The sequence below is a fragment of the Notothenia rossii genome (assembly GCF_949606895.1).
Source record: "Notothenia rossii genome assembly, chromosome: 2".
Classification (NCBI taxonomy): domain Eukaryota; kingdom Metazoa; phylum Chordata; class Actinopteri; order Perciformes; family Nototheniidae; genus Notothenia; species Notothenia rossii.
This window is the reverse complement of record NC_136904.1, coordinates 73,557,138-73,566,889: the sequence shown is the minus strand read 5'-3', so window position 1 is coordinate 73,566,889 and position 9,752 is coordinate 73,557,138.

Genomic DNA, 9,752 nt, shown 5'->3' with positions numbered 1-9,752 from the left:
TGGGGGGGGCGGTCCCAAGGTGGGTAGACCGGCCCCAAGGTGGGTAGACCGGCATACGCAACGCTCTGGGGGTCTAACGGCTCCGTGTGTAAGCCCGATATGATAATTTTCTGATAACGATGAAATAGCCCACCTCCCTCTCCCCACGTCTCCTGCTGCTGCTGGGCTGTCAGAAGAGGGGGAGGAAAAGAGAGGCAGGCACCGTTTATTAAATATTCTTATACAGAGAACAGAGTCGTTATCAATTTGTTTTAAAGCTCAATAAATAACAAGGAAGACCTCTGACCGGCACTTTTCAAATTTTGTACGGAAGATTTAAACTTTAACGGACATGTTGACCGGCGGAACATTTTTTTTTAACGGAATTTCTGCCGCACGGTTCCCTCGTCCCTTGGAAGAGACGGAGAGGTGGGTGTTTTTCATCTGCTGGTGGACTATGTGAGAGATACAGCAGGAGAACACGCCGTCCACCGCGGAGAATAAACAGAAGGGCAACCATGGCAACCATGCTCCGGGGTCCTCTTCGCTGCTTTTGGTGTATTTTGTGCGGCAGCAGCGCCACTTACAGGCCTGGCATATGTACTACAGCGTTTCCAGCATTTCCAGCGGTCTAGTGTGAACGGACACATTAATGAATCGAATGCGTGTGAACGGAAGACTTTTTTGCGTTTGCGTATGCGTTTTACCGTATGCGTCCTCGTGGGGCTGGGGTCTAAGCCAAACTATATCCGGTCACAGAGATCTGCTATTTTAAAGTAAAGTCAACACATATAGACCCTAAATATAGTCTATATGATCAAATACTGGTTTCTAATGGTTTCTGAGGAGTTTTACTGGAATGAAAGAGCACAGAATACAGAAGCAACAAAGCAGCATACTGCATTAAACCTGACCTTCACAGAGAGGTTGAAGTTCATGTGGAGAGGAGGCTTCAGTAGTCTGTATGCACTCTGTTTAGTTGTGCTATCTTACAATCAATATAGTAAATGTGAGGTAAAGTGTGTAGCCAATGTAACCGGTTAGAACTCAAAGTTGCGATGAGGTCTTAAAATGTATGGAAAGGGTCTTAAAAAAGGTCTTAAAAGGTATTAAATTTGACCTCAGGATTCCTGCATATACCCTGTCAATGTAATAACGTAATCAGATGAGTGATTACAGCCCCCGGTATCATTTTACACACATTTGTATCATACAGATGCAGGACTTACACACGCCTGTTATCTAACAACCGACAGGTCCGCACGCACTCTCCAGCCGAAACTCTAATAAGCATTCATTCACAAACTAAATCAGGAGACCTTTAACGTTTTACGTCCGATTTGCTCCTTTTTTCCTCGCTACACAGCTCCAGTTTGGGCATTGTCATCAGATTGTATTTGTTGTTGCTGCTGTAGCGGAAGTTTAGTACAATTCTTTTTGATTAAATACTCAAAATCTCCACCCTCCATAATTGCACTTGCTTCAGTTGCTTGCTAACGGCGGTGAGAGTGGTGCAATGGCGCTATCTATCTTCTATCGATTAGATTTATGATTCGAAAATTATAAAAGTAGGGTAGACATGTGTATGTTATCCGACTGAAAAAAACGTGCATTTATCTAACAGGTTCGTTTTCCACTGACCTTATTTCGAGCTATTTTCCAAAACCCTGTGGAGAAATCCCATTGCTTTTTTGTCGAGGGAAACCAAACCGAGCGCAGCTTACTTCCGGGTTTTAGAACGCGTCACTGCAACACTAAGTTGATGCAATTTGATTGGATTGTGAGGCAAGGGAAGCCAGCCGCCTCTGGCTTCCCTTGGCATGGCTTCCCTCCATTGTTTTTTCACCAAGGGAAGCCAATTTCGGCTGGCCTCCTCTCGCAACAGAGTGCAATCTACTGTTTCACCATAACATCTAGAGGGGCGCTGTTTCACTCTTTGTAAAATACTCAATGAGAATGGGGGAGAGACGGGCCGGCAGCAACACAGAAAAAAGAATTTCCGAAACAAAACGAAGTGTTTTTATTTATTTATTAAAATTATAATTACAATCCGAAAAAACCGGGGGAGCCTGGCTTACCTTGGCCTCCAGGAGAAAATGCCACTGGCCTGTGCGCCTCTCTGCCCTGACGGCTCGGGTGCTATGCTGTGGCTGAATATATTGTATGTATGGGAACCTGTAAATTCAGTTATTTATATCCATGTGTTTAATTGGCCTCTAAATAATATTATATGTACCTGTGCCCTTTTCAGGGGTGCTATTAATTGCTAGGCCCACCTTCGGACAACTGGGCCTCCTGTCTGCTTCAGGTGTTGTTTTGTTATAACACTACTCCTCATCAAGGCACTGGTGAATCGCCCTACTACCTGATGTTTGGACAGGAACCCCAGCTTCCTGTAGATTTCCTTTTGGGTCGAATCAAGGATCCAGTACCGGGTGAGGGACAGGACTGGGTGGTTGAACACCAGACCAGACTCAGGGTTGCTTTTGAGGGACTCGTGAGCGGCTGCTAGCGGCTGCTGGCCGCCGGAAAGATCGGCACGATCAGAGAGTCCGGGGTGCACCTTTCCCAGTGGGCCAAATGGTGTACCTAAAGAACCATGGTGTTAGAGGTCGACATAAAATACACGATCTCTGGAGCTCTGTGGTCTACCAGGTTGTACGGGCCCCCTCTGGTGAAGGAACAGTTTATACTGTTGCCCCTGTCAACGACCCACAGAGGGTATGGAATTTATATCGGGATATGATGAAGGCGGTTCTCCAGCCTGAGAATGCCGCTCCTCCATCCCGCGTGCCATCTCCACCTGCCGTGCCCGCATTAGACCTTGACTCCTCTAGCGACAGTGACCTTTGGCTCTTGGTCCCTGATAACCACATTCCACAACTTTCAGTGGCTCCAAGGGCCTCTGGTCCGCCGGGTCCCTCTGATGAAATCTTGTACCAGTTCCGACCAGTGCCGGAAGACTCATTGCATGGAGTCTCCTCGCCCTCAGTCCCTTCTACATCCACGACCAACCAGCCGAGTACTAGCCAGCAGGCTTTGTATAGAACTGTCCGTCCTACTGCTGGCCAACATTCTAATGTCCACCATCTTCCTCGTCCTTCTGGTCCTCAGGACGATTCAGCCAGTGCACATGCAAGCCCTATGTCCAACGCCCAGTCTGTAGTTTTCAGGCCTTGGTGTTGATTCCACCCTTTTTGAAATTCATCATCGGGTCGATGATGCAAAAGCTGGGGGTGGATGTGACAGGAGGTTTTCTCCCTCCGTACCGCTGCACGGCACTGTGCCATGCGCCTCCGCATTTGTCACTACTGGGCATGCCGGAAGTATAAATACAGGGGTGTGGCGTAGCTCGTGACTTACCTGTCAACCCCTTCGCTGGTGGCTGGAGCAAGGCGAGGCCCGAATGAATTGTTTGTCGTGGCAGCCGTTTCGCAACACTCGCATCTGGACAGCGCATCTGACTGCCGGTGCAATGGCGGAGAAATTGCTCCGCTGAGGACTCCCCTGGGCGCAGTGTTTTTATCACCTGGTGAGTTGCCGTTGTCTGCCTCCCTTTATCATCTGACACTTGGCTCCTGGCTTATTTTATATTATTTATTTCGGCAGCGGGATTTTGCCATGGCCTGTGCGCCTCTCTCCCCTTACGGCTCGGGTGCTATGCTGTGGCTGAATAGATTGTATGTATGGGAACCTGTAAATTCAGTTATTTATATCCATGTGTTTAATTGGCCTCTAAATAATATTATATGTACCTGTGCCCTTGTCAGGGGTGCTATTAATTGCTAGGCCCACCTTCGGACAACTGGTCCTGCTGTTTTGGCTCTTTGCAGTGACTCACTACTGGAATGGGGACTCCCTGTTAGTTATTCACGGGATCCTGGTGTGTGAGGTGCTCCGCGGATTGGTCCATTTGGTCATTTATTGTTGATTTGGGTATTGACACGTCAGGGAACGAAGAAAACAATGGAAAATGAGAAATCTCCAACGAGGCATTTTGGGGCAGCATAGACAGGTCTTTTCTGTGTTAGAGTTTTACTCGCTACAGGGTGTACTTTGAGGGTGTTTGACTCTGCAGACCGTTTACATGCATAAAAACCTTCATAACACACAAGGGGAAGGGTAATAACCGGAAAAGCATGACATGGGCCCTTTAAAATCATTGAAAGCAGGCAAAGACACCCGAGGAACAAATACAAATCGTAGAATTATATGACAGGAAACCTTACACTGTGCTGCTTTCCCAATTGTCAGTAGGGCCTATACCTTTGGAGTTGTCTGCAAATGTTGAGCTGACATCCATATGTCAGCATTGATCTGGACAGCTATCTATCTCACCTATAGGAAAGCAGGAAGACTTTATATTTATATATATATTATATATATAGTACTTATATACTGTATATATATATATATGACAGATAGCAAAATACATTAATTCAACATTGGATTTAGGTTAAATTGGTTATTTTTGGTTGAGGTTGAAAAATCAATGTTGATTTGATGTGTTATTACAGATACCATTTCAACATTTGAAAAAATGTTGTTGAATCAATGAAGTATAAATGCCGGTTTTTCAACGTTGAAATTCCCTACATTGAATTTACATTTTTTTCAACGTGAGACCAACTCTCCCCTCCCCCTCCCCTATACAGCTGTATTTAAAACACAGCATAACAAGGATTTTTGAGTTAACCGTTAATACGTTGCAGTCACATTTTCCTCCATGGAAACCCAGACGACTGCGCGCATGCGCATTGCTTTCGTCTACGGGGTTTCCGCAGGGTCTGAGCAGGGTCCCGTCACTGTGGGCGAGCGAATTTGTCGGACATTTTGCGGACAGAAACATCGACATGTGGCGATCGGTGGCGATTTGGATGTGAAGTTGAGGATTCTTGGGAAATTTGTCTGCCTCGTTTAAATAATGACGTAAGTGTGTGTTTTACCTAACAAGGAATGTTAACAGTAAAGTGCACTGTACTATTTAAACCCAAAGATAGATACAATGAGTTCAACTGCCCACCACAGTTAGCTTTGCTAGCTTAGCTACAGATGGCGTCGAATTTATCTCAAGGCGTTTATAATGTATTTTGATGGTGAGACGACCGGTGTTATAGTACAGGGGTTCCCAAACTTTTCAGCCCGCGATCCCCAAAATAAAAGTGCCAGTGACTGGCGGGGGGGGGGGGGGGGAAACACTGCGCTAGGGCATTGTCAAAGAAAGAAAATGTCTATGCAAACGTTATTAATAATGATTAAAACATTTTAAATCATTAATCCATTTTTTTAAATCCATTTTTATTTTTTTTATTTTCCATTTTTATTTTGTAATCATCTCGCGAGACCCCGAGTGGGGGTCGCGAAAAACAAACTGGTCTGCATCAAAATGTGCCTGCGGAGTGACTTGAGGTTACTTCACACACAGAACAACTCAGTTTTGTCTGCCCACATACATATTCCATAGTGGTTGAATACACGGTATTAGGAAACACTTTAAACTTAGTGGACATGTTATACTCATTACATACTGTATATAAAATATGACCAAGAATGTGAGACAACTTTATAGAAATTCATATCACATCTGTTACTGATGCCATTTGTCATACTTTGTTAAACTCACAAATAATAAAGTTCCATAACTTCAGTTGGGAACAAAGACCACACCTTATCTCCCCAAGGCAATTTCCCATCCAATAGGTGTGTTTTATAAGTGTGTATAACCCTTTCTCTTCTCTGTTACTCCCTCTTTCAGCACAAGAACCAGAGGGGGAATCAATGGAGCCTGAATACCTGCATTGAGACCCTCACCCTGCACCCTGAGTCTCAACTCTGTTTTTCAAGCCTTTCCCTGTTTTTTTGTATTAAACAAAACATTAAGCTTTCCCAATGGTGTGGTTTTCGTTTTGTGAAAAAGTGCAAATGCAGTGTTTGTATATACAGGACTGTCTCAGAAAATTAGAATATTGTGATAAAGTTCTTTATTTTCTGTAATGCAATTTAAAAAAACAAAAATGTCATACATTCTGGATTCATTACAAATCAACTGAAATATTGCAAGCCTTTTATTATTTTAATATTGCTGATTATGGCATACAGCTTAAGAAAACTCAAATATCCTATCTCTAAATATTAGAATATCATGAAAAAGTATACTAGTAGGGTGTTCAACGAATCACTTGAATCGTCTAATTAACTCGAAACACCTGCAAGGGTTTCCTGAGCCTTGAAAAACACTCAGCTTGGTTCAGTAAACTAAATCACAAGTATGGGGAAGACTGCTGATCTGACTGCTGTCCAGAGGACCGTCATTGACACCCTCCATCAGGAGGGTAAGACACAAAAAGAAATTTCTCAAAGAGCAAGCTGTTCACAGAGTGCAGTTTCAAAGCACATCCACAAAAAGTCTGTTGGAAGGGGGAAATGTGGCAGGAAACGCTGCACAACCAAGAGAGATGACCGCAGCCTTAACAGCATTGTGAAGAAGAGTCGCTTCCAGAATTTGGGGGAGCTTCAAAGACAGTGGACTGAAGCTGGAGTCCAGGTATCAAAAGTCACTGTTCACAGACGTGTCCGGGAAATGGGCTACAATAGCCGTATTCCCATGGTCAAGCCACTTCTGAACTCAAGACAACGGAAGAGGCGTCTGACTTGGGCTAAGGAAAAGAAGCACTGGACAGTTGCACAGTGGTCCAAAGTCCTCTTTTCAGACGAAAGCAAGTTTTGTATTTCATTTGGAAGTCAAGGCGCCAGAGTCTGGAGAAAGGCTGGAGAGGAGCAAAATCCAAGTTGCTTGAAATCCAGTGTGAAGTTCCCACAGTCAGCGATGGTTTGGGGAGCCATGTCAGCTGCTGGTGTTGGTCCACTGTGTTTCATCAAGCCCAGAGTAAATGCAGCTGTGTACCAAGAGATTTTAGAGCACTACATGCTTCCGTCTGCTGAAAAGCTCTATGGAGATGAGGAATTCATTTTCCAGCATGATCTGGCACCTGCCCACAGTGCCAAAACCACCAGTAACTGGTGTACTGACCATGGCATTACTGTCCTCGATTGGCCTGCAAATTCCCCTGACCTGAACCCCATAGAGAATATGTGGGGTATTGTGAAGAAGAAGCTGAAAGACACCAGACCCAACAATGCTAATGAGCTAAAGGCCGCTATTGAAGCATCCTGGGCATCCATAACACCTCAGCAATGCCACAGGCTGATTGCCTCCATGCCACGCCGCATTGATGCAGTAATCCGTGCAAAAGGATTCCCAACCAAGTACTGAGTGCATTAATGGACATTTTCAAATGTTTGATTGTGTTTTGCTGTTATAAATCTTTTTTTTTTACTTGGTCTGAGGAACTATTCTAATTTTTTGAGATAGGATTTTTGAGTTTTCTTAAGCTGTATGCCATAATCAGCAATATTAAAATAATAAAAGGCTTGCAATATTTCAGTTGATTTGTAATGAATCCAGAATGTATGACATTTTTGTTTTTTTAATTGCATTACAGAAAATAAAGAACTTTATCACAATATTCTAATTTTCTGAGACAGTCCTGTAATTACCTCACATTATTTTTGCTGTTGGTCGTGAAATTGCTCCTGCTGACTTGAGCCAGCCATTTTTTCCTGCGCTCTGTGTCAGTGGGGAAGCCGTACATTCGTACTCCTTTCTCTGAGCGATTTGAGCAACCCCAGGCAGCACAGCAAACCATGGTGGCGACTAGGAGGCAGCACAGCAAACCAGGACAACACGGAGGAAAAGGCACAGACAAACTGCATGATATGCTATTCAATGTTTATTGAATTCCATGTATTTGCAATGGATGTTCCTAAAACAACACATTTAACATCATCATCATGTTGCTGCTGCTGCTAGTCCTTTGATAGTCACCTGTCGGTCTCCTGTCCTTTCTGAAAGCCATAAAGATGACATTAGTCATTTAGATAACTTGTGTCCTCAATTACCATGGGATTACTGAAACTACCATGAATTTAAGAAAATTGTAGAAATTAATCTAATCTGAATTTTGAAGCATTCCTTTAGATCCCCTCCCTCTAAATATATCAAACATTAGAAAATGATGCTCCTGACTACCATACAAGTTTAAGAAGATAATATTGGTTTTAAAGAATTCAAAGCTATAAACAGCAACAGGCTCTTTAACCAAGGCACTGTTAGCCTAACATGTAAACTAGTTGTTCACACTAATCCTAATGTTATCACTTAATATTAGCAAATTATATATTATTTTTTAAAACATATTGATGTAAATACATACACATATCGATTTGTTGTATAAATATTGCAAATCAAAACCTTTATTCACTAATAATTACCAAAAATCGTAGTTCTATCTCCTGTTATCAATGCATTCACATTGCCCGCCATGAACTTCCGGGGAACGATCCTCGTCTACATGAACCACGTGACGATAACCGTTTTTGGACTTCCGCTGTCGTAACTCTTCTATCTATATGGCGCTGGTTGAGGGTAAAAAACATCTCAAACTTGAGAGGAAAAATATATACTTTTGCCGCCACACCCCGTTGCCAAGCAACACTTATTGTTTAGGTCACGCAGCTCCGTGATCACCTGAAGCTCAGCCGCTGTAAAGGACCGGTGAGCGGAGCAAAACACACGTTTCAAGTTAGACCAAACACACTTACCTATTTTATCTACCTCTGTAGCTAGCTAAACTAGTTATACATATGTTTATTCTTCACTGTCGGGTTACTTATTACTGGAGTAGCGAGCTGCATGCATGGGCGCGTGAAGGGGGGTGCTGAGGGCGCTGCAGCACCCCCTAGCGGCAGGCAGGGGGTGCGGAGCTCCCCTGTCTGAATTATTATTTGACGGTTATTGCTGCTCCCGCTGTGCATAATCTGTGCAATATGTAGCCAATACATTCCACATTGTTGGTAAAATAATATTTTGGCCTGCCCCGAATGTTTTTTCTGTAGTAAAACAAGAATACAGTTTGAAAGGGGAGTGATTTGTAAAATATCCATAAAGAAAAAGAACATCTGCTTACAGATGTGTTTCATCTGGGTGTTGAGAGATGTATCCATAGATCTCTTAATGTTGCTCTCAAAGTGCACCAGATTGATGCTTTTAACTTCAATATTTAAAAAAAATCTTCCCGGGGGAGCATCCCCCCGGACCCCCTAGAGGAGGTGAGGTCCGCTCCCCACTCGTAAAAAATAGCACTTTACCCCTGCTTATATGCCGTGAGCTGATTATCGAGCCTTCATTATAACAGTCGCGGGTTTTGTGTGTTTGCGTGTGGGGAGTTTTTTTGTGCGTGCTCAGTCCAGCACCTCAGCACCCCCACTCAAAATACCTTCCCGCGCCTCTGGCTGCATGAGATACTGACGGGCTGTCAGAAGAGGGAGAGAGAGGGAGAGAGGAAAAGAGAGCGTTCCGTTTATTATACAGGTGTTATTATCTAAAGTGAATGTTAATTTTGAATAACGTAGTTAATATACTATTAGTGGTTTGTTTAAATGTTTTCATTGTTTTGTTTTTTGTTTGTAGAAGAATACCATTTATTGATATTGTAAAATGAATCCGAACGTTTTGATCTGTTATGATGATACACTGAAATAATTAAAAAAATTAACCCCATTAACTGAGTTTTAAATAGTTTTTTTGTTAAGTCCTAGTAAGTATATAAGGAAAGGATGAAAACTAACAAATTAAACGTTTCAAAAAAGATATCTCTGCGAGTGCTGACTGAACTGAATGTCCTATATGTTTCTCTTGTGTTTCAGGGGTGGAT